The sequence below is a fragment of the Sminthopsis crassicaudata genome, chromosome 5 (assembly GCF_048593235.1).
Source record: "Sminthopsis crassicaudata isolate SCR6 chromosome 5, ASM4859323v1, whole genome shotgun sequence".
Lineage (NCBI taxonomy): Eukaryota > Metazoa > Chordata > Mammalia > Dasyuromorphia > Dasyuridae > Sminthopsis > Sminthopsis crassicaudata.
Genome location: NC_133621.1, coordinates 245,403,458 through 245,429,632, shown reverse-complemented (window position 1 = coordinate 245,429,632; position 26,175 = coordinate 245,403,458).

The following is a 26,175-nucleotide window of genomic DNA, read 5'->3' as shown; positions in this document are numbered from 1 at the left end:
GCAAAAGGAACAAAGGAAAAACTGAAATCAATAGAATGTGAAATAGAGAAGAACAAGTAAGCAAAAGAATTGTTTCTTTCAAAGGGAATAAGTGGATCATTTCTTTGAAGGTAAATTTTATGACTTAAAAGGATTGCTGTTACAAAACCTTTGATCAAGCTTTAAAAATAAAGAAGTTATTGGAACTTGTACAGAAAGTTCCACTGAATCAAATTTGAGAGAATTAACATCAAAGGGAAAAAATAACTACATAGAAAAGGAAATAGAGAAGAACAAGTATCCAAAAGGAATGGATTTTTCAAAAGGAAATACCTGATTGATTTCTCTGCAATTCACTCTTTCCACTTAATAGGATGCCTTTTATGAAACCTTTGATCCAGCTTAAATATAAAGAAAACAATGCATTGTGCACAAAATGTTTTATTGAAGTAAATATGAGCGAATTGATATCAACTATAATATCCCGAAATGCAAAAGGAAGAAAGAAAAAACCAAAATCAATAGAATGTGAAATAGAGAAAAACAAGTTAGAAAAGGAATTGTTTTTTCGAAAGGGAATAACTGGATCATTTCTTGGAACGTAAATTTTATGCCTTAAAAGGATTGCTGTTACAAAACCTTTGATCAAGCTTTAAAAATAAAGAAGTTATTGTAACTTGTGCAGAAAGTTCCACTGAATCAAATTTGAGAGAATTAACATCAAGTATAATGAACCCAAATGCAAGGGAAACAAAGCGAAACCTAGACACAATGGAATGGGTAATAGAGAAGAACAAGGAAGCAAAGGAATGGACTTTTCAAAAGTGAACAACTGGAAGACTGCTCTACACGTTCACCATTTCCGCTGAAGAAGATTCCTTTGACACAGCTTTAAAAATAAAGAAGTTAATGCATTGTGAACAAAATGTTTCCTTGACGCAAATATGAGAGAATATATATCAACTATAATATCCCAAAGTGCAATAGGAACAAAGGGAAAACTAGACTCAATAGAATGTGAAATAGAGAAGAACAAGTAAGAAAAGAAATTATTTTTTCGAAAGGAAATAACTGGATCATTTCTTTGAACGTAAATTTTATGACTTAAAAGGATTGCTGTTACAAAACCTTTGATCAAGCTTTAAGTATAAAGAAGTTATTGCAACTTTTACAGAAAGTTCCAATTTTATGACTTAAAAGGATGGCTGTTACAAAACTTTTGATCAAGCTTTAAAAATAAAGAAGTTATTGTAACTTCTACAGAAAGTTCCATTGAATCGAATCTGAGAGAATTAACATCAAAGGGACAACTTAACTACATAGAAAAGGAAATAGAGAAGAAAAAGTATCCAAAAGGAATGGATTTTTCAAAAGGAAATAACTGAATCATTTCTCTGTAATTCACTCTTTCCACTTAATAGGACGCCTGTTATGAAGCCTTTGATCAACCTTAAATATAAAGAAGATAATGCATTGTACACCAAATATTTCATTGAAGGAAATATGAGAGAATTGATATCAACTCTAATATCCCGAAATGCAAAAGGAACAAAGAAAAAACTGAAATCAATAGAATGTGAAATATAGAAGAACAAGTAAAAAAGGGATTGTTTTTTCGAAAGGGAATAACTGGATTATTTCTTTGAACGTAAATTTTATGCCTTAAAAGGATTGCTGTTACAAAACCTTTGATCAAGCTTTAAAAATAAAGAAGTTATTGTAACTTGTGCAGAAAGTTCCACTGAATCAAATTTGAGAGAATTAACATCAAGTATAATGAACCCAAATGCAAGGGAAACAAAGCGAAACCTAGACACAATGGAATGGGTAATAGAGAAGAACAAGGAAGCAAAGGAATGGACTTTTCAAAAGTGAACAACTGGAAGACTGTTCTGCACGTTCACCATTTCCGCTGAAGAAGATTCCTTTGACACAGCTTTAAAAATAAAGAAGTTACAAAACCTTTGATCAAGCTTTAAGTATAAAGAAGTTATTGCAACTTTTACAGAAAGTTCCAATTTTATGACTTAAAAGGATGGCTGTTACAAAACGTTTGATCAAGCTTTAAAAATAAGGAAGTTATTGTAACTTCTACAGAAAGTTCCATTGAATCGAATTTGAGAGAATTAACATCAAAGGGACAACTTAACTACATAGAAAAGGAAATAGAGAAGAAAAAGTATCCAAAAGGAATGGATTTTTCAAAAGGAAATAACTGAAACATTTCTCTGTAATTCACTCTTTCCACTTAATAGGACGCCTGTTATGAAGCCTTTGATCCAGCTTAAATATAAAGAAGATAATGCATTGTACACCAAATATTTCATTGAAGTTAATATGAGAGAATTGATATCAACTCTAATATCCCGAAATGCAAAAGGAACAAAGAAAAGAAGAATTCCTTTGACACAGCTTTAAATATAAAGAAGTTAATGCATTGTGCACAAAATGTTCCCTTGACACAAATATGAGAGAATATATATCAACTCTAATATCTCGAAATGCAAAAGGAACAAAGAAAAAACTGAAATCAATAGAATGTGAAATAGAGAAGAACAAGTAAGCAAAGGAATTGTTTCTTTCAAAGGGAAGAACTGGATCATTTCTTTGAATTTAAATTTTATGACTGAAAAGGATTGCTGTTAGAAAACCTGTGATCAAGCTTTAAAAATAAAGAAGTTATTGTAACTTGTGCAGAAAGTTCCACTGAATCAAATTTGAGAGAATTAACATCAAGTATAATGAACCCAAATGCAAGGGAAACAAAGCGAAACCTAGACACAATGGAATGGGTAATAGAGAAGAACAAGGAAGCAAAGGAATGGACTTTTCAAGAGTGAACAACTGGAAGACTGCTCTGCACGTTCACCCTTTCCGCTGAAGAAGATTCCTTTGACACAGCTTTAAAAATAAAGAAGTTAATGCATTGTGAACAAAATGTTTCCTTGACGCAAATATGAGAGAATATATATCAACTATAATATCCCAAAGTGCAATAGGAACAAAGGGAAAACTAGACTCAATAGAATGTGAAATAGAGAAGAACAAGTAAGAAAAGAAATTATTTTTTCGAAAGGGAATAACTGGATCATTTCTTTGAACGTAAATTTTATGACTTAAAAGGATTGCTGTTACAAAACCTTTGATCAAGCTTTAAGTATAAAGAAGTTATTGCAACTTTTACAGAAAGTTCCAATTTTATGACTTAAAAGGATGGCTGTTACAAAACTTTTGATCAAGCTTTAAAAATAAAGAAGTTATTGTAACTTCTACAGAAAGTTCCATTGAATCGAATCTGAGAGAATTAACATCAAAGGGACAACTTAACTACATAGAAAAGGAAATAGAGAAGAAAAAGTATCCAAAAGGAATGGATTTTTCAAAAGGAAATAACTGAATCATTTATCTGTAATTCACTCTTTCCACTTAATAGGAAGCCTGTTATGAAGCCTTTGATCCACCTTAAATATAAAGAAGATAATGCATTGTACACCAAATATTTCATTGAAGGAAATATGAGAGAATTGATATCAACTCTAATATCCCGAAATGCAAAAGGAACAAAGAAAAAACTGAAATCAATAGAATGTGAAATATAGAAGAACAAGTAAAAAAGGGATTGTTTTTTCGAAAGGGAATAACTGGATCATTTCTTTGAACGTAAATTTTATGCCTTAAAAGGATTGCTGTTACAAAACCTTTGATCAAGCTTTAAAAATAAAGAAGTTATTGTAACTTGTGCAGAAAGTTCCACTGAATCAAATTTGAGAGAATTAACATCAAGTATAATGAACCCAAATGCAAGGGAAACAAAGCGAAAACTAGACACAATGGAATGGGTAATAGAGAAGAACAAGGAAGCAAAGGAATGGACTTTTCAAAAGTGAACAACTGGAAGACTGCTCTGCACGTTCACCCTTTCCGCTGAAGAAGATTCCTTTGACACAGCTTTAAAAATAAAGAAGTTAATGCATTGTGAACAAAATGTTTCCTTGACGCAAATATGAGAGAATATATATCAACTCTAATATCTCGAAATGCAAAAGGAACAAAGGAAAAACTGAGATCAATAGAATGTGAAATAGAGAAAAACAAGTAAGCAAAAGAATTGTTTCTTTCAAAGGGAATAACTGGATCATTTCTTTGAAGGTAAATTTTATGACTTAAAAGGATTGCTGTTACAAAACCTTTGATCAAGCTTTAAAAATAAAGAAGTTATTGGAACTTGTACAGAAAGTTCCACTGAATCAAATTTGAGAGAATTAACATCAAAGGGAAAAAATAACTACATAGAAAAGGAAATAGAGAAGAACAAGTATCCAAAAGGAATGGATTTTTCAAAAGGAAATACCTGATTGATTTCTCTGCAATTCACTCTTTCCACTTAATAGGATGCCTTTTATGAAACCTTTGATCCAGCTTAAATATAAAGAAGACAATGCATTGTGCACAAAATGTTTTATTGAAGTAAATATGAGCGAATTGATATCAACTATAATATCCCCAAATGCAAAAGGAAGAAAGAAAAAACCAAAATCAATAGAATGTGAAATAGAGAAAAACAAGTTAGAAAAGGAATTGTTTTTTCGAAAGGGAATAACTGGATCATTTCTTGGAACGTAAATTTTATGCCTTAAAAGGATTGCTGTTACAAAACCTTTGATCAAGCTTTAAAAATAAAGAAGTTATTGTAACTTGTGCAGAAAGTTCCACTGAATCAAATTTGAGAGAATTAACATCAAGTATAATGAACCCAAATGCAAGGGAAACAAAGCGAAACCTAGACACAATGGAATGGGTAATAGAGAAGAACAAGGAAGCAAAGGAATGGACTTTTCAAAAGTGAACAACTGGAAGACTGCTCTGCACGTTCACCCTTTCCGCTGAAGAAGATTCCTTTGACAGAGCTTTAAATATAAAGAAGTTAATGCATTGTTCACAAAATGTTCCCTTGACACAAATATGAGAGAATATATATCAACTCTAATATCTCGAAATGCAAAAGGAACAAAGGAAAAACTGAAATCAATAGAATGTGAAATAGAGAAGAACAAGTAAGCAAAAGAATTGTTTCTTTCAAAGGGAATAACTGGATCATTTCTTTGAAGGTAAATTTTATGACTTAAAAGGATTGCTGTTACAAAACCTTTGATCAAGCTTTAAAAATAAAGAAGTTATTGGAACTTGTACAGAAAGTTCCACTGAATCAAATTTGAGAGAATTAACATCAAAGGGAAAAAATAACTACATAGAAAAGGAAATAGAGAAGAACAAGTATCCAAAAGGAATGGATTTTTCAAAAGGAAATACCTGATTGATTTCTCTGCAATTCACTCTTTCCACTTAATAGGATGCCTGTTGTGAAACCTTTGATCCAGCTTAAATATAAAGAAGACAATGCATTGTGCACAAAATGTTTTATTGAAGTAAATATGAGCGAATTGATATCAACTATAATATCCCCAAATGCAAAAGGAAGAAAGAAAAAACCAAAATCAATAGAATGTGAAATAGAGAAAAACAAGTTAGAAAAGGAATTGTTTTTTCGAAAGGGAATAACTGGATCATTTCTTGGAACGTAAATTTTATGCCTTAAAAGGATTGCTGTTACAAAACCTTTGATCAAGCTTTAAAAATAAAGAAGTTATTGTAACTTGTGCAGAAAGTTCCACTGAATCAAATTTGAGAGAATTAACATCAAGTATAATGAACCCAAATGCAAGGGAAACAAAGCGAAACCTAGACACAATGGAATGGGTAATAGAGAAGAACAAGGAAGCAAAGGAATGGACTTTTCAAAAGTGAACAACTGGATGACTGCTCTACACGTTCACCATTTCCGCTGAAGAAGATTCCTTTGACACAGCTTTAAAAATAAAGAAGTTAATGCATTGTGAACAAAATGTTTCCTTGACGCAAATATGAGAGAATATATATCAACTATAATATCCCAAAGTGCAATAGGAACAAAGGGAAAACTAGACTCAATAGAATGTGAAATAGAGAAGAACAAGTAAGAAAAGAAATTATTTTTTCGAAAGGGAATAACTGGATCATTTCTTTGAAGGTAAATTTTATGACTTAAAAGGATTGCTGTTACAAAACCTTTGATCAAGCTTTAAGTATAAAGAAGTTATTGCAACTTTTACAGAAAGTTCCAATTTTATGACTTAAATGGATGGCTGTTACAAAACGTTTGATCAAGCTTTAAAAATAAAGAAGTTATTGTAACTTCTACAGAAAGTTCCATTGAATCGAATCTGAGAGAATTAACATCAAAGGGACAACTTAACTACATAGAAAAGGAAATAGAGAAGAAAAAGTATCCAAAAGGAATGGATTTTTCAACTGAATCATTTATCTGTAATTCACTCTTTCCACTTAATAGGACGCCTGTTATGAAGCCTTTGATCCACCTTAAATATAAAGAAGATAATGCATTGTACACCAAATATTTCATTGAAGGAAATATGAGAGAATTGATATCAACTCTAATATCCCGAAATGCAAAAGGAACAAAGAAAAAACTGAAATCAATAGAATGTGAAATATAGAAGAACAAGTAAAAAAGGGATTGTTTTTTCGAAAGGGAATAACTGGATCATTTCTTTGAACGTAAATTTTATGCCTTAAAAGGATTGCTGTTACAAAACCTTTGATCAAGCTTTAAAAATAAAGAAGTTATTGTAACTTGTGCAGAAAGTTCCACTGAATCAAATTTGAGAGAATTAACATCAAGTATAATGAACCCAAATGCAAGGGAAACAAAGCGAAAACTAGACACAATGGAATGGGTAATAGAGAAGAACAAGGAAGCAAAGGAATGGACTTTTCAAAAGTGAACAACTGGAAGACTGCTCTGCACGTTCACCCTTTCCGCTGAAGAAGATTCCTTTGACACAGCTTTAAAAATAAAGAAGTTAATGCATTGTGAACAAAATGTTTCCTTGACGCAAATATGAGAGAATATATATCAACTCTAATATCTCGAAATGCAAAAGGAACAAAGGAAAAACTGAGATCAATAGAATGTGAAATAGAGAAAAACAAGTAAGCAAAAGAATTGTTTCTTTCAAAGGGAATAACTGGATCATTTCTTTGAAGGTAAATTTTATGACTTAAAAGGATTGCTGTTACAAAACCTTTGATCAAGCTTTAAGTATAAAGAAGTTATTGGAACTTGTACAGAAAGTTCCATTGAATCAAATTTGAGAGAATTAACATCAAAGGGAAAAAATATCTACATAGAAAAGGAAATAGAGAAGAACAAGTATCCAAAAGGAATGGATTTTTCAAAAGGAAATACCTGATTGATTTCTCTGCAATTCACTCTTTCCACTTAATAGGATGCCTTTTATGAAACCTTTGATCCAGCTTAAATATAAAGAAGACAATGCATTGTGCACAAAATGTTTTATTGAAGTAAATATGAGCGAATTGATATCAACTATAATATCCCCAAATGCAAAAGGAAGAAAGAAAAAACCAAAATCAATAGAATGTGAAATAGAGAAAAACAAGTTAGAAAAGGAATTGTTTTTTCGAAAGGGAATAACTGGATCATTTCTTGGAACGTAAATTTTATGCCTTAAAAGGATTGCTGTTACAAAACCTTTGATCAAGCTTTAAAAATAAAGAAGTTATTGTAACTTGTGCAGAAAGTTCCACTGAATCAAATTTGAGAGAATTAACATCAAGTATAATGAACCCAAATGCAAGGGAAACAAAGCGAAACCTAGACACAATGGAATGGGTAATAGAGAAGAACAAGGAAGCAAAGGAATGGACTTTTCAAAAGTGAACAACTGGAAGACTGCTCTGCACGTTCACCCTTTCCGCTGAAGAAGATTCCTTTGAGACAGCTTTAAAAATAAAGAAGTTAATGCATTGTGAACAAAATGTTTCCTTGACGCAAATATGAGAGAATATATATCAACTCTAATATCTCGAAATGCAAAAGGAACAAAGGAAAAACTGAGATCAATAGAATGTGAAATAGAGAAAAACAAGTAAGCAAAAGAATTGTTTCTTTCAAAGGGAATAACTGGATCATTTCTTTGAAGGTAAATTTTATGACTTAAAAGGATTGCTGTTACAAAACCTTTGATCAAGCTTTAAAAATAAAGAAGTTATTGGAACTTGTACAGAAAGTTCCACTGAATCAAATTTGAGAGAATTAACATCAAAGGGAAAAAATAACTACATAGAAAAGGAAATAGAGAAGAACAAGTATCCAAAAGGAATGGATTTTTCAAAAGGAAATACCTGATTGATTTCTCTGCAATTCACTCTTTCCACTTAATAGGATGCCTTTTATGAAACCTTTGATCCAGCTTAAATATAAAGAAGACAATGCATTGTGCACAAAATGTTTTATTGAAGTAAATATGAGCGAATTGATATCAACTATAATATCCCCAAATGCAAAAGGAAGAAAGAAAAAACCAAAATCAATAGAATGTGAAATAGAGAAAAACAAGTTAGAAAAGGAATTGTTTTTTCGAAAGGGAATAACTGGATCATTTCTTGGAACGTAAATTTTATGCCTTAAAAGGATTGCTGTTACAAAACCTTTGATCAAGCTTTAAAAATAAAGAAGTTATTGTAACTTGTGCAGAAAGTTCCACTGAATCAAATTTGAGAGAATTAACATCAAGTATAATGAACCCAAATGCAAGGGAAACAAAGCGAAACCTAGACACAATGGAATGGGTAATAGAGAAGAACAAGGAAGCAAAGGAATGGACTTTTCAAAAGTGAACAACTGGAAGACTGCTCTGCACGTTCACCCTTTCCGCTGAAGAAGATTCCTTTGAGACAGCTTTAAAAATAAAGAAGTTAATGCATTGTGAACAAAATGTTTCCTTGACGCAAATATGAGAGAATATATATCAACTCTAATATCTCGAAATGCAAAAGGAACAAAGGAAAAACTGAGATCAATAGAATGTGAAATAGAGAAAAACAAGTAAGCAAAAGAATTGTTTCTTTCAAAGGGAATAACTGGATCATTTCTTTGAAGGTAAATTTTATGACTTAAAAGGATTGCTGTTACAAAACCTTTGATCAAGCTTTAAAAATAAAGAAGTTATTGGAACTTGTACAGAAAGTTCCACTGAATCAAATTTGAGAGAATTAACATCAAAGGGAAAAAATAACTACATAGAAAAGGAAATAGAGAAGAACAAGTATCCAAAAGGAATGGATTTTTCAAAAGGAAATACCTGATTGATTTCTCTGCAATTCACTCTTTCCACTTAATAGGATGCCTTTTATGAAACCTTTGATCCAGCTTAAATATAAAGAAGACAATGCATTGTGCACAAAATGTTTTATTGAAGTAAATATGAGCGAATTGATATCAACTATAATATCCCCAAATGCAAAAGGAAGAAAGAAAAAACCAAAATCAATAGAAGGTGAAATAGAGAAAAACAAGTTAGAAAAGGAATTGTTTTTTCGAAAGGGAATAACTGGATCATTTCTTGGAACGTAAATTTTATGCCTTAAAAGGATTGCTGTTACAAAACCTTTGATCAAGCTTTAAAAATAAAGAAGTTATTGTAACTTGTGCAGAAAGTTCCACTGAATCAAATTTGAGAGAATTAACATCAAGTATAATGAACCCAAATGCAAGGGAAACAAAGCGAAACCTAGACACAATGGAATGGGTAATAGAGAAGAACAAGGAAGCAAAGGAATGGACTTTTCAAAAGTGAACAACTGGAAGACTGCTCTGCACGTTCACCCTTTCCCCTGAAGAAGATTCCTTTGACAGAGCTTTAAATATAAAGAAGTTAATGCATTGTTCACAAAATGTTCCCTTGACACAAATATGAGAGAATATATATCAACTCTAATATCTCGAAATGCAAAAGGAACAAAGGAAAAACTGAAATCAATAGAATGTGAAATAAAGAACAAGTAAGCAAAAGAATTGTTTCTTTCCAAGGGAATAACTGGATCATTTCTTTGAAGGTAAATTTTATGACTTAAAAGGATTGCTGTTACAAAACCTTTGATCAAGCTTTAAAAATAAAGAAGTTATTGGAACTTGTACAGAAAGTTCCACTGAATCAAATTTGAGAGAATTAACATCAAAGGGAAAAAATAACTACATAGAAAAGGAAATAGAGAAGAACAAGTATCCAAAAGGAATGGATTTTTCAAAAGGAAATACCTGATTGATTTCTCTGCAATTCACTCTTTCCACTTAATAGGATGCCTGTTGTGAAACCTTTGATCCAGCTTAAATATAAAGAAGACAATGCATTGTGCACAAAATGTTTTATTGAAGTAAATATGAGCGAATTGATATCAACTATAATATCCCCAAATGCAAAAGGAAGAAAGAAAAAACCAAAATCAATAGAATGTGAAATAGAGAAAAACAAGTTAGAAAAGGAATTGTTTTTTCGAAAGGGAATAACTGGATCATTTCTTGGAACGTAAATTTTATGCCTTAAAAGGATTGCTGTTACAAAACCTTTGATCAAGCTTTAAAAATAAAGAAGTTATTGTAACTTGTGCAGAAAGTTCCACTGAATCAAATTTGAGAGAATTAACATCAAGTATAATGAACCCAAATGCAAGGGAAACAAAGCGAAACCTAGACACAATGGAATGGGTAATAGAGAAGAACAAGGAAGCAAAGGAATGGACTTTTCAAAAGTGAACAACTGGAAGACTGCTCTACACGTTCACCATTTCCGCTGAAGAAGATTCCTTTGACACAGCTTTAAAAATAAAGAAGTTAATGCATTGTGAACAAAATGTTTCCTTGACGCAAATATGAGAGAATATATATCAACTCTAATATCTCGAAATGCAAAAGGAACAAAGGAAAAACTGAGATCAATAGAATGTGAAATAGAGAAAAACAAGTAAGCAAAAGAATTGTTTCTTTCAAAGGGAATAACTGGATCATTTCTTTGAAGGTAAATTTTATGACTTAAAAGGATTGCTGTTACAAAACCTTTGATCAAGCTTTAAAAATAAAGAAGTTATTGGAACTTGTACAGAAAGTTCCACTGAATCAAATTTGAGAGAATTAACATCAAAGGGAAAAAATAACTACATAGAAAAGGAAATAGAGAAGAACAAGTATCCAAAAGGAATGGATTTTTCAAAAGGAAATACCTGATTGATTTCTCTGCAATTCACTCTTTCCACTTAATAGGATGCCTTTTATGAAACCTTTGATCCAGCTTAAATATAAAGAAGACAATGCATTGTGCACAAAATGTTTTATTGAAGTAAATATGAGCGAATTGATATCAACTATAATATCCCCAAATGCAAAAGGAAGAAAGAAAAAACCAAAATCAATAGAATGTGAAATAGAGAAAAACAAGTTAGAAAAGGAATTGTTTTTTCGAAAGGGAATAACTGGATCATTTCTTGGAACGTAAATTTTATGCCTTAAAAGGATTGCTGTTACAAAACCTTTGATCAAGCTTTAAAAATAAAGAAGTTATTGTAACTTGTGCAGAAAGTTCCACTGAATCAAATTTGAGAGAATTAACATCAAGTATAATGAACCCAAATCCAAGGGAAACAAAGCGAAACCTAGACACAATGGAATGGGTAATAGAGAAGAACAAGGAAGCAAAGGAATGGACTTTTCAAAAGTGAACAACTGGAAGACTGCTCTACACGTTCACCATTTCCGCTGAAGAAGATTCCTTTGACACAGCTTTAAAAATAAAGAAGTTAATGCATTGTGAACAAAATGTTTCCTTGACGCAAATATGAGAGAATATATATCAACTATAATATCCCAAAGTGCAATAGGAACAAAGGGAAAACTAGACTCAATAGAATGTGAAATAGAGAAGAACAAGTAAGAAAAGAAATTATTTTTTCGAAAGGGAATAACTGGATCATTTCTTTGAACGTAAATTTTATGACTTAAAAGGATTGCTGTTACAAAACCTTTGATCAAGCTTTAAGTATAAAGAAGTTATTGCAACTTTTACAGAAAGTTCCAATTTTATGACTTAAAAGGATGGCTGTTACAAAACTTTTGATCAAGCTTTAAAAATAAAGAAGTTATTGTAACTTCTACAGAAAGTTCCAATGAATCGAATCTGAGAGAATTAACATCAAAGGGACAACTTAACTACATAGAAAAGGAAATAGAGAAGAAAATGTATCCAAAAGGAATGGATTTTTCAAAAGGAAATAACTGAATCATTTATCTGTAATTCACTCTTTCCACTTAATAGGACGCCTGTTATGAAGCCTTTGATCAACCTTAAATATAAAGAAGATAATGCATTGTACACCAAATATTTCATTGAAGGAAATATGAGAGAATTGATATCAACTCTAATATCCCGAAATGCAAAAGGAACAAAGAAAAAACTGAAATCAATAGAATGTGAAATATAGAAGAACAAGTAAAAAAGGGATTGTTTTTTCGAAAGGGAATAACTGGATTATTTCTTTGAACGTAAATTTTATGCCTTAAAAGGATTGCTGTTACAAAATCTTTGATCAAGCTTTAAAAATAAAGAAGTTATTGTAACTTGTGCAGAAAGTTCCACTGAATCAAATTTGAGAGAATTAACATCAAGTATAATGAACCCAAATGCAAGGGAAACAAAGCGAAACCTAGACACAATGGAATGGGTAATAGAGAAGAACAAGGAAGCAAAGGAATGGACTTTTCAAAAGTGAACAACTGGAAGACTGTTCTGCACGTTCACCATTTCCGCTGAAGAAGATTCCTTTGACACAGCTTTAAAAATAAAGAAGTTACAAAACCTTTGATCAAGCTTTAAGTATAAAGAAGTTATTGCAACTTTTACAGAAAGTTCCAATTTTATGACTTAAAAGGATGGCTGTTACAAAACGTTTGATCAAGCTTTAAAAATAAGGAAGTTATTGTAACTTCTACAGAAAGTTCCATTGAATCGAATTTGAGAGAATTAACATCAAAGGGACAACTTAACTACATAGAAAAGGAAATAGAGAAGAAAAAGTATCCAAAAGGAATGGATTTTTCAAAAGGAAATAACTGAAACATTTCTCTGTAATTCACTCTTTCCACTTAATAGGACGCCTGTTATGAAGCCTTTGATCCAGCTTAAATATAAAGAAGATAATGCATTGTACACCAAATATTTCATTGAAGTTAATATGAGAGAATTGATATCAACTCTAATATCCCGAAATGCAAAAGGAACAAAGAAAAGAAGAATTCCTTTGACACAGCTTTAAATATAAAGAAGTTAATGCATTGTGCACAAAATGTTCCCTTGACACAAATATGAGAGAATATATATCAACTCTAATATCTCGAAATGCAAAAGGAACAAAGAAAAAACTGAAATCAATAGAATGTGAAATAGAGAAGAACAAGTAAGCAAAGGAATTGTTTCTTTCAAAGGGAAGAACTGGATCATTTCTTTGAATTTAAATTTTATGACTGAAAAGGATTGCTGTTAGAAAACCTGTGATCAAGCTTTAAAAATAAAGAAGTTATTGTAACTTGTGCAGAAAGTTCCACTGAATCAAATTTGAGAGAATTAACATCAAGTATAATGAACCCAAATGCAAGGGAAACAAAGCGAAACCTAGACACAATGGAATGGGTAATAGAGAAGAACAAGGAAGCAAAGGAATGGACTTTTCAAAAGTGAACAACTGGAAGACTGCTCTGCACGTTCACCCTTTCCGCTGAAGAAGATTCCTTTGACACAGCTTTAAAAATAAAGAAGTTAATGCATTGTGAACAAAATGTTTCCTTGACGCAAATATGAGAGAATATATATCAACTATAATATCCCAAAGTGCAATAGGAACAAAGGGAAAACTAGACTCAATAGAATATGAAATAGAGAAGAACAAGTAAGAAAAGAAATTATTTTTTCGAAAGGGAATAACTGGATCATTTCTTTGAACGTAAATTTTATGACTTAAAAGGATTGCTGTTACAAAACCTTTGATCAAGCTTTAAGTATAAAGAAGTTATTGCAACTTTTACAGAAAGTTCCAATTTTATGACTTAAAAGGATGGCTGTTACAAAACGTTTGATCAAGCTTTAAAAATAAGGAAGTTATTGTAACTTCTACAGAAAGTTCCATTGAATCGAATCTGAGAGAATTAACATCAAAGGGACAACTTAACTACATAGAAAAGGAAATAGAGAAGAAAAAGTATCCAAAAGGAATGGATTTTTCAAAAGGAAATAACTGAATCATTTATCTGTAATTCACTCTTTCCACTTAATAGGAAGCCTGTTATGAAGCCTTTGATCCACCTTAAATATAAAGAAGATAATGCATTGTACACCAAATATTTCATTGAAGGAAATATGAGAGAATTGATATCAACTCTAATATCCCGAAATGCAAAAGGAACAAAGAAAAAACTGAAATCAATAGAATGTGAAATATAGAAGAACAAGTAAAAAAGGGATTGTTTTTTCGAAAGGGAATAACTGGATCATTTCTTTGAACGTAAATTTTATGCCTTAAAAGGATTGCTGTTACAAAACCTTTGATCAAGCTTTAAAAATAAAGAAGTTATTGTAACTTGTGCAGAAAGTTCCACTGAATCAAATTTGAGAGAATTAACATCAAGTATAATGAACCCAAATGCAAGGGAAACAAAGCGAAAACTAGACACAATGGAATGGGTAATAGAGAAGAACAAGGAAGCAAAGGAATGGACTTTTCAAAAGTGAACAACTGGAAGACTGCTCTGCACGTTCACCCTTTCCGCTGAAGAAGATTCCTTTGACACAGCTTTAAAAATAAAGAAGTTAATGCATTGTGAACAAAATGTTTCCTTGACGCAAATATGAGAGAATATATATCAACTCTAATATCTCGAAATGCAAAAGGAACAAAGGAAAAACTGAGATCAATAGAATGTGAAATAGAGAAAAACAAGTAAGCAAAAGAATTGTTTCTTTCAAAGGGAATAACTGGATCATTTCTTTGAAGGTAAATTTTATGACTTAAAAGGATTGCTGTTACAAAACCTTTGATCAAGCTTTAAAAATAAAGAAGTTATTGGAACTTGTACAGAAAGTTCCACTGAATCAAATTTGAGAGAATTAACATCAAAGGGAAAAAATAACTACATAGAAAAGGAAATAGAGAAGAACAAGTATCCAAAAGGAATGGATTTTTCAAAAGGAAATACCTGATTGATTTCTCTGCAATTCACTCTTTCCACTTAATAGGATGCCTTTTATGAAACCTTTGATCCAGCTTAAATATAAAGAAGACAATGCATTGTGCACAAAATGTTTTATTGAAGTAAATATGAGCGAATTGATATCAACTATAATATCCCCAAATGCAAAAGGAAGAAAGAAAAAACCAAAATCAATAGAATGTGAAATAGAGAAAAACAAGTTAGAAAAGGAATTGTTTTTTCGAAAGGGAATAACTGGATCATTTCTTGGAACGTAAATTTTATGCCTTAAAAGGATTGCTGTTACAAAACCTTTGATCAAGCTTTAAAAATAAAGAAGTTATTGTAACTTGTGCAGAAAGTTTCACTGAATCAAATTTGAGAGAATTAACATCAAGTATAATGAACCCAAATCCAAGGGAAACAAAGCGAAACCTAGACACAATGGAATGGGTAATAGAGAAGAACAAGGAAGCAAAGGAATGGACTTTTCAAAAGTGAACAACTGGAAGACTGCTCTACACGTTCACCATTTCCGCTGAAGAAGATTCCTTTGACACAGCTTTAAAAATAAAGAAGTTAATGCATTGTGAACAAAATGTTTCCTTGACGCAAATATGAGAGAATATATATCAACTATAATATCCCAAAGTGCAATAGGAACAAAGGGAAAACTAGACTCAATAGAATGTGAAATAGAGAAGAACAAGTAAGAAAAGAAATTATTTTTTCGAAAGGGAATAACTGGATCATTTCTTTGAACGTAAATTTTATGACTTAAAAGGATTGCTGTTACAAAACCTTTGATCAAGCTTTAAGTATAAAGAAGTTATTGCAACTTTTACAGAAAGTTCCAATTTTATGACTTAAAAGGATGGCTGTTACAAAACTTTTGATCAAGCTTTAAAAATAAAGAAGTTATTGTAACTTCTACAGAAAGTTCCAATGAATCGAATCTGAGAGAATTAACATCAAAGGGACAACTTAACTACATAGAAAAGGAAATAGAGAAGAAAAAGTATCCAAAAGGAATGGATTTTTCAAAAGGAAATAACTGAATCATTTATCTGTAATTCACTCTTTCCACTTAATAGGACGCCTGTTATGAAGCCTTTGATCAACCTTAAATATAAAGAAGATAATGCATTGTACACCAAATATTTCATTGAAGGAAATATGAGAGAATTGATATCAACTCTAATATCCCGAAATGCAAAAGGAACAAAGAAAAAACTGAAATCAATAGAATGTGAAATATAGAAGAACAAGTAAAAAAGGGATTGTTTTTTCAAAAGGGAATAACTGGATCATTTCTTTGAACGTAAATTTTATGCCTTAAAAGGATTGCTGTTACAAAACCTTTGATCAAGCTTTAAAAATAAAGAAGTTATTGTAACTTGTGCAGAAAGTTCCACTGAATCAAATTTGAGAGAATTAACATCAAGTATAATGAACCCAAATGCAAGGGAAACAAAGCGAAAACTAGACACAATGGAATGGGTAATAGAGAAGAACAAGGAAGCAAAGGAATGGACTTTTCAAAAGTGAACAACTGGAAGACTGCTCTGCACGTTCACCCTTTCCGCTGAAGAAGATTCCTTTGACAGAGCTTTAAATATAAAGAAGTTAATGCATTGTTCACAAAATGTTCCCTTGACACAAATATGAGAGAATATATATCAACTCTAATATCTCGAAATGTAAAAAGGAACAAAGGAAAAACTGAGATCAATAGAATGTGAAATAGAGAAGAACAAGTAAGCAAAAGAATTGTTTCTTTCAAAGGGAATAACTGGATCATTTCTTTGAAGGTAAATTTTATGACTTAAAAGGATTGCTGTTACAAAACCTTTGATCAAGCTTTAAAAATAAAGAAGTTATTGGAACTTGTACAGAAAGTTCCACTGAATCAAATTTGAGAGAATTAACATCAAAGGGAAAAAATAACTACATAGAAAAGGAAATAGAGAAGAACAAGTATCCAAAAGGAATGGATTTTTCAAAAGGAAATACCTGATTGATTTCTCTGCAATTCTCTCTTTCCACTTAATAGGATGCCTTTTATGAAACCTTTGATCCAGCTTAAATATAAAGAAGACAATGCATTGTGCACAAAATGTTTTATTGAAGTAAATATGAGCGAATTGATATCAACTATAATATCCCCAAATGCAAAAGGAAGAAAGAAAAAACCAAAATCAATAGAAGGTGAAATAGAGAAAAACAAGTTAGAAAAGGAATTGTTTTTTCGAAAGGGAATAACTGGATCATTTCTTGGAACGTAAATTTTATGCCTTAAAAGGATTGCTGTTACAAAACCTTTGATCAAGCTTTAAAAATAAAGAAGTTATTGTAACTTGTGCAGAAAGTTCCACTGAATCAAATTTGAGAGAATTAACATCAAGTATAATGAACCCAAATGCAAGGGAAACAAAGCGAAAACTAGACACAATGGAATGGGTAATAGAGAAGAACAAGGAAGCAAAGGAATGGACTTTTCAAAAGTGAACAACTGGAAGACTGCTCTGCACGTTCACCCTTTCCGCTGAAGAAGATTCCTTTGAAAGAGCTTTAAATATAAAGAAGTTAATGCATTGTGAACAAAATGTTTCCTTGACACAAATATGAGAGAATATATATCAACTCTAATATCTCGAAATGCAAAAGGAACAAAGGAAAAACTGAAATCAATAGAATGTGAAATAGAGAAGAACAAGTAAGCAAAAGAATTGTTTCTTTCAAAGGGAATAAGTGGATCATTTCTTTGAAGGTAAATTTTATGACTTAAAAGGATTGCTGTTACAAAACCTTTGATCAAGCTTTAAAAATAAAGAAGTTATTGGAACTTGTACAGAAAGTTCCACTGAATCAAATTTGAGAGAATTAACATCAAAGGGAAAAAATAACTACATAGAAAAGGAAATAGAGAAGAACAAGTATCCAAAAGGAATGGATTTTTCAAAAGGAAATACCTGATTGATTTCTCTGCAATTCACTCTTTCCACTTAATAGGATGCCTTTTATGAAACCTTTGATCCAGCTTAAATATAAAGAAAACAATGCATTGTGCACAAAATGTTTTATTGAAGTAAATATGAGCGAATTGATATCAACTATAATATCCCGAAATGCAAAAGGAAGAAAGAAAAAACCAAAATCAATAGAATGTGAAATAGAGAAAAACAAGTTAGAAAAGGAATTGTTTTTTCGAAAGGGAATAACTGGATCATTTCTTGGAACGTAAATTTTATGCCTTAAAAGGATTGCTGTTACAAAACCTTTGATCAAGCTTTAAAAATAAAGAAGTTATTGTAACTTGTGCAGAAAGTTCCACTGAATCAAATTTGAGAGAATTAACATCAAGTATAATGAACCCAAATGCAAGGGAAACAAAGCGAAACCTAGACACAATGGAATGGGTAACAGAGAAGAACAAGGAAGCAAAGGAATGGACTTTTCAAAAGTGAACAACTGGAAGACTGCTCTACACGTTCACCATTTCCGCTGAAGAAGATTCCTTTGACACAGCTTTAAAAATAAAGAAGTTAATGCATTGTGAACAAAATGTTTCCTTGACGCAAATATGAGAGAATATATATCAACTATAATATCCCAAAGTGCAATAGGAACAAAGGGAAAACTAGACTCAATAGAATGTGAAATAGAGAAGAACAAGTAAGAAAAGAAATTATTTTTTCGAAAGGAAATAACTGGATCATTTCTTTGAACGTAAATTTTATGACTTAAAAGGATTGCTGTTACAAAACCTTTGATCAAGCTTTAAGTATAAAGAAGTTATTGCAACTTTTACAGAAAGTTCCAATTTTATGACTTAAAAGGATGGCTGTTACAAAACTTTTGATCAAGCTTTAAAAATAAAGAAGTTATTGTAACTTCTACAGAAAGTTCCATTGAATCGAATCTGAGAGAATTAACATCAAAGGGACAACTTAACTACATAGAAAAGGAAATAGAGAAGAAAAAGTATCCAAAAGGAATGGATTTTTCAAAAGGAAATAACTGAATCATTTCTCTGTAATTCACTCTTTCCACTTAATAGGACGCCTGTTATGAAGCCTTTGATCAACCTTAAATATAAAGAAGATAATGCATTGTACACCAAATATTTCATTGAAGGAAATATGAGAGAATTGATATCAACTCTAATATCCCGAAATGCAAAAGGAACAAAGAAAAAACTGAAATCAATAGAATGTGAAATATAGAAGAACAAGTAAAAAAGGGATTGTTTTTTCGAAAGGGAATAACTGGATTATTTCTTTGAACGTAAATTTTATGCCTTAAAAGGATTGCTGTTACAAAACCTTTGATCAAGCTTTAAAAATAAAGAAGTTATTGTAACTTGTGCAGAAAGTTCCACTGAATCAAATTTGAGAGAATTAACATCAAGTATAATGAACCCAAATGCAAGGGAAACAAAGCGAAACCTAGACACAATGGAATGGGTAATAGAGAAGAACAAGGAAGCAAAGGAATGGACTTTTCAAAAGTGAACAACTGGAAGACTGTTCTGCACGTTCACCATTTCCGCTGAAGAAGATTCCTTTGACACAGCTTTAAAAATAAAGAAGTTACAAAACCTTTGATCAAGCTTTAAGTATAAAGAAGTTATTGCAACTTTTACAGAAAGTTCCAATTTTATGACTTAAAAGGATGGCTGTTACAAAACGTTTGATCAAGCTTTAAAAATAAGGAAGTTATTGTAACTTCTACAGAAAGTTCCATTGAATCGAATTTGAGAGAATTAACATCAAAGGGACAACTTAACTACATAGAAAAGGAAATAGAGAAGAAAAAGTATCCAAAAGGAATGGATTTTTCAAAAGGAAATAACTGAAACATTTCTCTGTAATTCACTCTTTCCACTTAATAGGACGCCTGTTATGAAGCCTTTGATCCAGCTTAAATATAAAGAAGATAATGCATTGTACACCAAATATTTCATTGAAGTTAATATGAGAGAATTGATATCAACTCTAATATCCCGAAATGCAAAAGGAACAAAGAAAAGAAGAATTCCTTTGACACAGCTTTAAATATAAAGAAGTTAATGCATTGTGCACAAAATGTTCCCTTGACACAAATATGAGAGAATATATATCAACTCTAATATCTCGAAATGCAAAAGGAACAAAGAAAAAACTGAAATCAATAGAATGTGAAATAGAGAAGAACAAGTAAGCAAAGGAATTGTTTCTTTCAAAGGGAATAACTGGATCATTTCTTTGAATTTAAATTTTATGATTGAAAAGGATTGCTGTTAGAAAACCTGTGATCAAGCTTTAAGTATAAAGAAGTTATTGTAACTTCTACAGAAAGTTCCATTGAATTAAATTTGAGAGAATTAACATCAAGTATAATGAACCCAAATCCAAGGGTAACAAAGCGAAACCTAGACACAATGGAAAGGGTAATAGAGAAGAACAAGGAAGCAAAGGAATGGACTTTTCAAAAGTGAACAACTGGAAGACTGCTCTGCACGTTCACCCTTTCCGCTGAAGAAGATTCCTTTGACACAGCTTTAAATATAAAGAAGTTAATGCATTGTGCACAAAATGTTTTATTGAAGTAAATATGAGAGAATTGATATCAACTATAATATCCCCAAATGCAAAAGGAAGAAAGAAAAAACAAAATCAATAGAATGTGAAATAGAGAAAAACAAGTTAGAAAAGGAATTGTTTTTTCGAAAGGGAATAACTGGATCATTTCTTGGAACGTAAATTTTATGCCTTAAAAGGATTGCTGTTACAAAACCTTTGATCAAGCTTTAAAAATAAAGAAGTTATTGTAACTTGTGCAGAAAGTTCCACTGAATCAAATTTGAGAGAATTAACATCAAGTATAATGAACCCAAATGCAAGGGAAACAAAGCGAAAACTAGACACAATGGAATGGGTAATAGAGAAGAACAATGAAGCAACGGAATGGACTTTTCAAAAGTGAACAACTGGAAGACTGCTCTGCACGTTCACCCTTTCCGCTGAAGAAGATTCCTTTGACACAGCTTTAAAAATAAAGAAGTTAATGCATTGTGAACAAAATGTTTCCTTGACGCAAATATGAGAGAATATATATCAACTATAATATCCCAAACTGAAATAGGAACAAAGGGAAAACTAGACTCAATAGAATGTGAAATAGAGAAGAACAAGTAAGCAAAGGAATTGTTTCTTTGAAAGGGAATAACTGGATCATTTCTTTGAACGTAAATTTTATGACTTAAAAAGATTGTTGTTACAGAACCTTTGATCAAGCTTTAAAAATGAAGAAGTTATTGGAACTTGTACAGAAAGTTCCATTGAATCAAATTTGAGAGAATTAACATCAAAGGGAAAAAATAACTACATAGAAAAGGAAATAGAGAAGAACAAGTATCCAAAAGGAATGGATTTTTCAAAAGGAAATATCTGGATGGTTTCTCTGCAATTCACTCTTTCCACTTAATAGGATGCCTGTTATGAAACCTTTGATCCAGCTTAAATATAAAGAAGACAATGCATTGTGCACAAAATCTTTTATTGAAGTAAATATGAGCGAATTGATATCAACTATAATATCCCCAAATGCAAAAGGAAGAAAGAAAAAACCAAAATCAATAGAATGTGAAATAGAGAAAAACAGGTTAGAAAAGGAATTGTTTTTTCGAAAGGGAATAACTGGATCATTTCTTGGAACGTAAATTTTATGCCTTAAAAGGATTGCTGTTACAAAACCTTTGATCAAGCTTTAAAAATAAAGAAGTTATTGTAACTTGTGCAGAAAGTTCCACTGAATCAAATTTGAGAGAATTAACATCAAGTATAATGAACCCAAATGCAAGGGAAACAAAGCGAAACCTAGACACAATGGAATGGGTAATAGAGAAGAACAAGGAAGCAAAGGAATGGACTTTTCAAAAGTGAACAACTGGAAGACTGTTCTGCACGTTCACCATTTCCGCTGAAGAAGATTCCTTTGACACAGCTTTAAAAATAAAGAAGTTACAAAACCTTTGATCAACTTTAAGTATAAAGAAGTTATTGCAACTTTTACAGAAAGTTCCAATTTTATGACTTAAAAGGATGGCTGTTACAAAACGTTTGATCAAGCTTTAAAAATAAGGAAGTTATTGTAACTTCTACAGAAAGTTCCATTGAATCGAATTTGAGAGAATTAACATCAAAGGGACAACTTAACTACATAGAAAAGGAAATAGAGAAGAAAAAGTATCCAAAAGGAATGGATTTTTCAAAAGGAAATAACTGAAACATTTCTCTGTAATTCACTCTTTCCACTTAATAGGACGCCTGTTATGAAGCCTTTGATCCAGCTTAAATATAAAGAAGATAATGCATTGTACACCAAATATTTCATTGAAGTTAATATGAGAGAATTGATATCAACTCTAATATCCCGAAATGCAAAAGGAACAAAGAAAAGAAGAATTCCTTTGACACAGCTTTAAATATAAAGAAGTTAATGCATTGTGCACAAAATGTTCCCTTGACACAAATATGAGAGAATATATATCAACTCTAATATCTCGAAATGCAAAAGGAACAAAGAAAAAACTGAAATCAATAGAATGTGAAATAGAGAAGAACAAGTAAGCAAAGGAATTGTTTCTTTCAAAGGGAAGAACTGGATCATTTCTTTGAATTTAAATTTTATGACTGAAAAGGATTGCTGTTAGAAAACCTGTGATCAAGCTTTAAAAATAAAGAAGTTATTGTAACTTGTGCAGAAAGTTCCACTGAATCAAATTTGAGAGAATTAACATCAAGTATAATGAACCCAAATGCAAGGGAAACAAAGCGAAACCTAGACACAATGGAATGGGTAATAGAGAAGAACAAGGAAGCAAAGGAATGGACTTTTCAAAAGTGAACAACTGGAAGACTGCTCTGCACGTTCACCCTTTCCGCTGAAGAAGATTCCTTTGACAGAGCTTTAAATACAAAGAAGTTAATGCATTGTTCACAAAATGTTCCCTTGACACAAATATGAGAGAATATATATCAACTCTAATATCTCGAAATGCAAAAGGAACAAAGGAAAAACTGAGATCAATAGAATGTGAAATAGAGAAAAACAAGTAAGCAAAAGAATTGTTTCTTTCAAAGGGAATAACTGGATCATTTCTTTGAAGGTAAATTTTATGACTTAAAAGGATTGCTGTTACAAAACCTTTGATCAAGCTTTAAAAATAAAGAAGTTATTGGAACTTGTACAGAAAGTTCCACTGAATCAAATTTGAGAGAATTAACATCAAAGGGAAAAAATAACTACATAGAAAAGGAAATAGAGAAGAACAAGTATCCAAAAGGAATGGATTTTTCAAAAGGAAATACCTGATTGATTTCTCTGCAATTCACTCTTTCCACTTAATAGGATGCCTGTTGTGAAAACTTTGATCCAGCTTAAATATAAAGAAGACAATGCATTGTGCACAAAATGTTTTATTGAAGTAAATATGAGCGAATTGATATCAACTATAATATCCCCAAATGCAAAAGGAAGAAAGAAAAAACCAAAATCAATAGAATGTGAAATAGAGAAAAACAAGTTAGAAAAGGAATTGTTTTTTCGAAAGGGAATAACTGGATCATTTCTTGGAACGTAAATTTTATGCCTTAAAAGGATTGCTGTTACAAAACCTTTGATCAAGCTTTAAAAATAAAGAAGTTATTGTAACTTGTGCAGAAAGTTCCACTGAATCAAATTTGAGAGAATTAACATCAAGTATAATGAACCCAAATGCAAGGGAAACAAAGCGAAAACTAGACACAATGGAATGGGTAATAGAGAAGAACAAGGAAGCAAAGGAATGGACTTTTCAAAAGTGAACAACTGGAAGACTGCTCTGCACGTTCACCCTTTCCGCTGAAGAAGATTCCTTTGACACAGCTTTAAAAATAAAGAAGTTAATGCATTGTGAACAAAATGTTTCCTTGAAGTAAATATGAGAGAATATATATCAACTATAATATCCCAAACTGCAATAGGAACAAAGGGAAACTAGACTCAATAGCATGTGAAATAGAGAAGAACAAGTAAGAAAAGAAATTATTTTTTCGAAAGGGAATAACTGGATCATTTCTTTGAACGTAAATTTTATGACTTAAAAGGATTGCTGTTACAAAACCTTTGATCAAGCTTTAAGTATAAAGAAGTTATTGCAACTTGTACAGAAAGTTCCAATTTTATGACTTAAAAGGATGGCTGTTACAAAACGTTTGATCAAGCTTTAAAAATAAGGAAGTTATTGTAACTTCTACAGAAAGTTCCATTGAATCGAATTTGAGAGAATTAACATCAAAGGGACAACTTAACTACATAGAAAAGGAAATAGAGAAGAAAAAGTATCCAAAAGGAATGGATTTTTCAAAAGGAAATAACTGAAACATTTCTCTGTAATTCACTCTTTCCACTTAATAGGACGCCTGTTATGAAGCCTTTGATCCAGCTTAAATATAAAGAAGATAATGCATTGTACACCAAATATTTCATTGAAGTTAATATGAGAGAATTGATATCAACTCTAATATCCCGAAATGCAAAAGGAACAAAGAAAAGAAGAATTCCTTTGACACAGCTTTAAATATAAAGAAGTTAATGCATTGTGCACAAAATGTTCCCTTGACACAAATATGAGAGAATATATATCAACTCTAATATCTCGAAATGCAAAAGGAACAAAGAAAAAACTGAAATCAATAGAATGTGAAATAGAGAAGAACAAGTAAGCAAAGGAATTGTTTCTTTCAAAGGGAATAACTGGATCATTTCTTTGAATTTAAATTTTATGATTGAAAAGGATTGCTGTTAGAAAACCTGTGATCAAGCTTTAAGTATAAAGAAGTTATTGTAACTTCTACAGAAAGTTCCATTGAATTAAATTTGAGAGAATTAACATCAAGTATAATGAACCCAAATCCAAGGGTAACAAAGCGAAACCTAGACACAATGGAAAGGGTAATAGAGAAGAACAAGGAAGCAAAGGAATGGACTTTTCAAAAGTGAACAACTGGAAGACTGCTCTGCACGTTCACCCTTTCCGCTGAAGAAGATTCCTTTGACACAGCTTTAAATATAAAGAAGTTAATGCATTGTGCACAAAATGTTTTATTGAAGTAAATATGAGAGAATTGATATCAACTATAATATCCCCAAATGCAAAAGGAAGAAAGAAAAAACAAAATCAATAGAATGTGAAATAGAGAAAAACAAGTTAGAAAAGGAATTGTTTTTTCGAAAGGGAATAACTGGATCATTTCTTGGAACGTAAATTTTATGCCTTAAAAGGATTGCTGTTACAAAACCTTTGATCAAGCTTTAAAAATAAAGAAGTTATTGTAACTTGTGCAGAAAGTTCCACTGAATCAAATTTGAGAGAATTAACATCAAGTATAATGAACCCAAATGCAAGGGAAACAAAGCGAAAACTAGACACAATGGAATGGGTAATAGAGAAGAACAAGGAAGCAAAGGAATGGACTTTTCAAAAGTGAACAACTGGAAGACTGCTCTGCACGTTCACCCTTTCCGCTGAAGAAGATTCCTTTGACACAGCTTTAAAAATAAAGAAGTTAATGCATTGTGAACAAAATGTTTCCTTGACGCAAATATGAGAGAATATATATCAACTATAATATCCCAAACTGAAATAGGAACAAAGGGAAAACTAGACTCAATAGAATGTGAAATAGAGAAGAACAAGTAAGCAAAGGAATTGTTTCTTTGAAAGGGAATAACTGGATCATTTCTTTGAACGTAAATTTTATGACTTAAAAAGATTGTTGTTACAGAACCTTTGATCAAGCTTTAAAAATGAAGAAGTTATTGGAACTTGTACAGAAAGTTCCATTGAATCAAATTTGAGAGATTTAACATCAAAGGGAAAAAATAACTACATAGAAAAGGAAATAGAGAAGAACAAGTATCCAAAAGGAATGGATTTTTCAAAAGGAAATATCTGGATGGTTTCTCTGCAATTCACTCTTTCCACTTAATAGGATGCCTGTTATGAAACCTTTGATCCA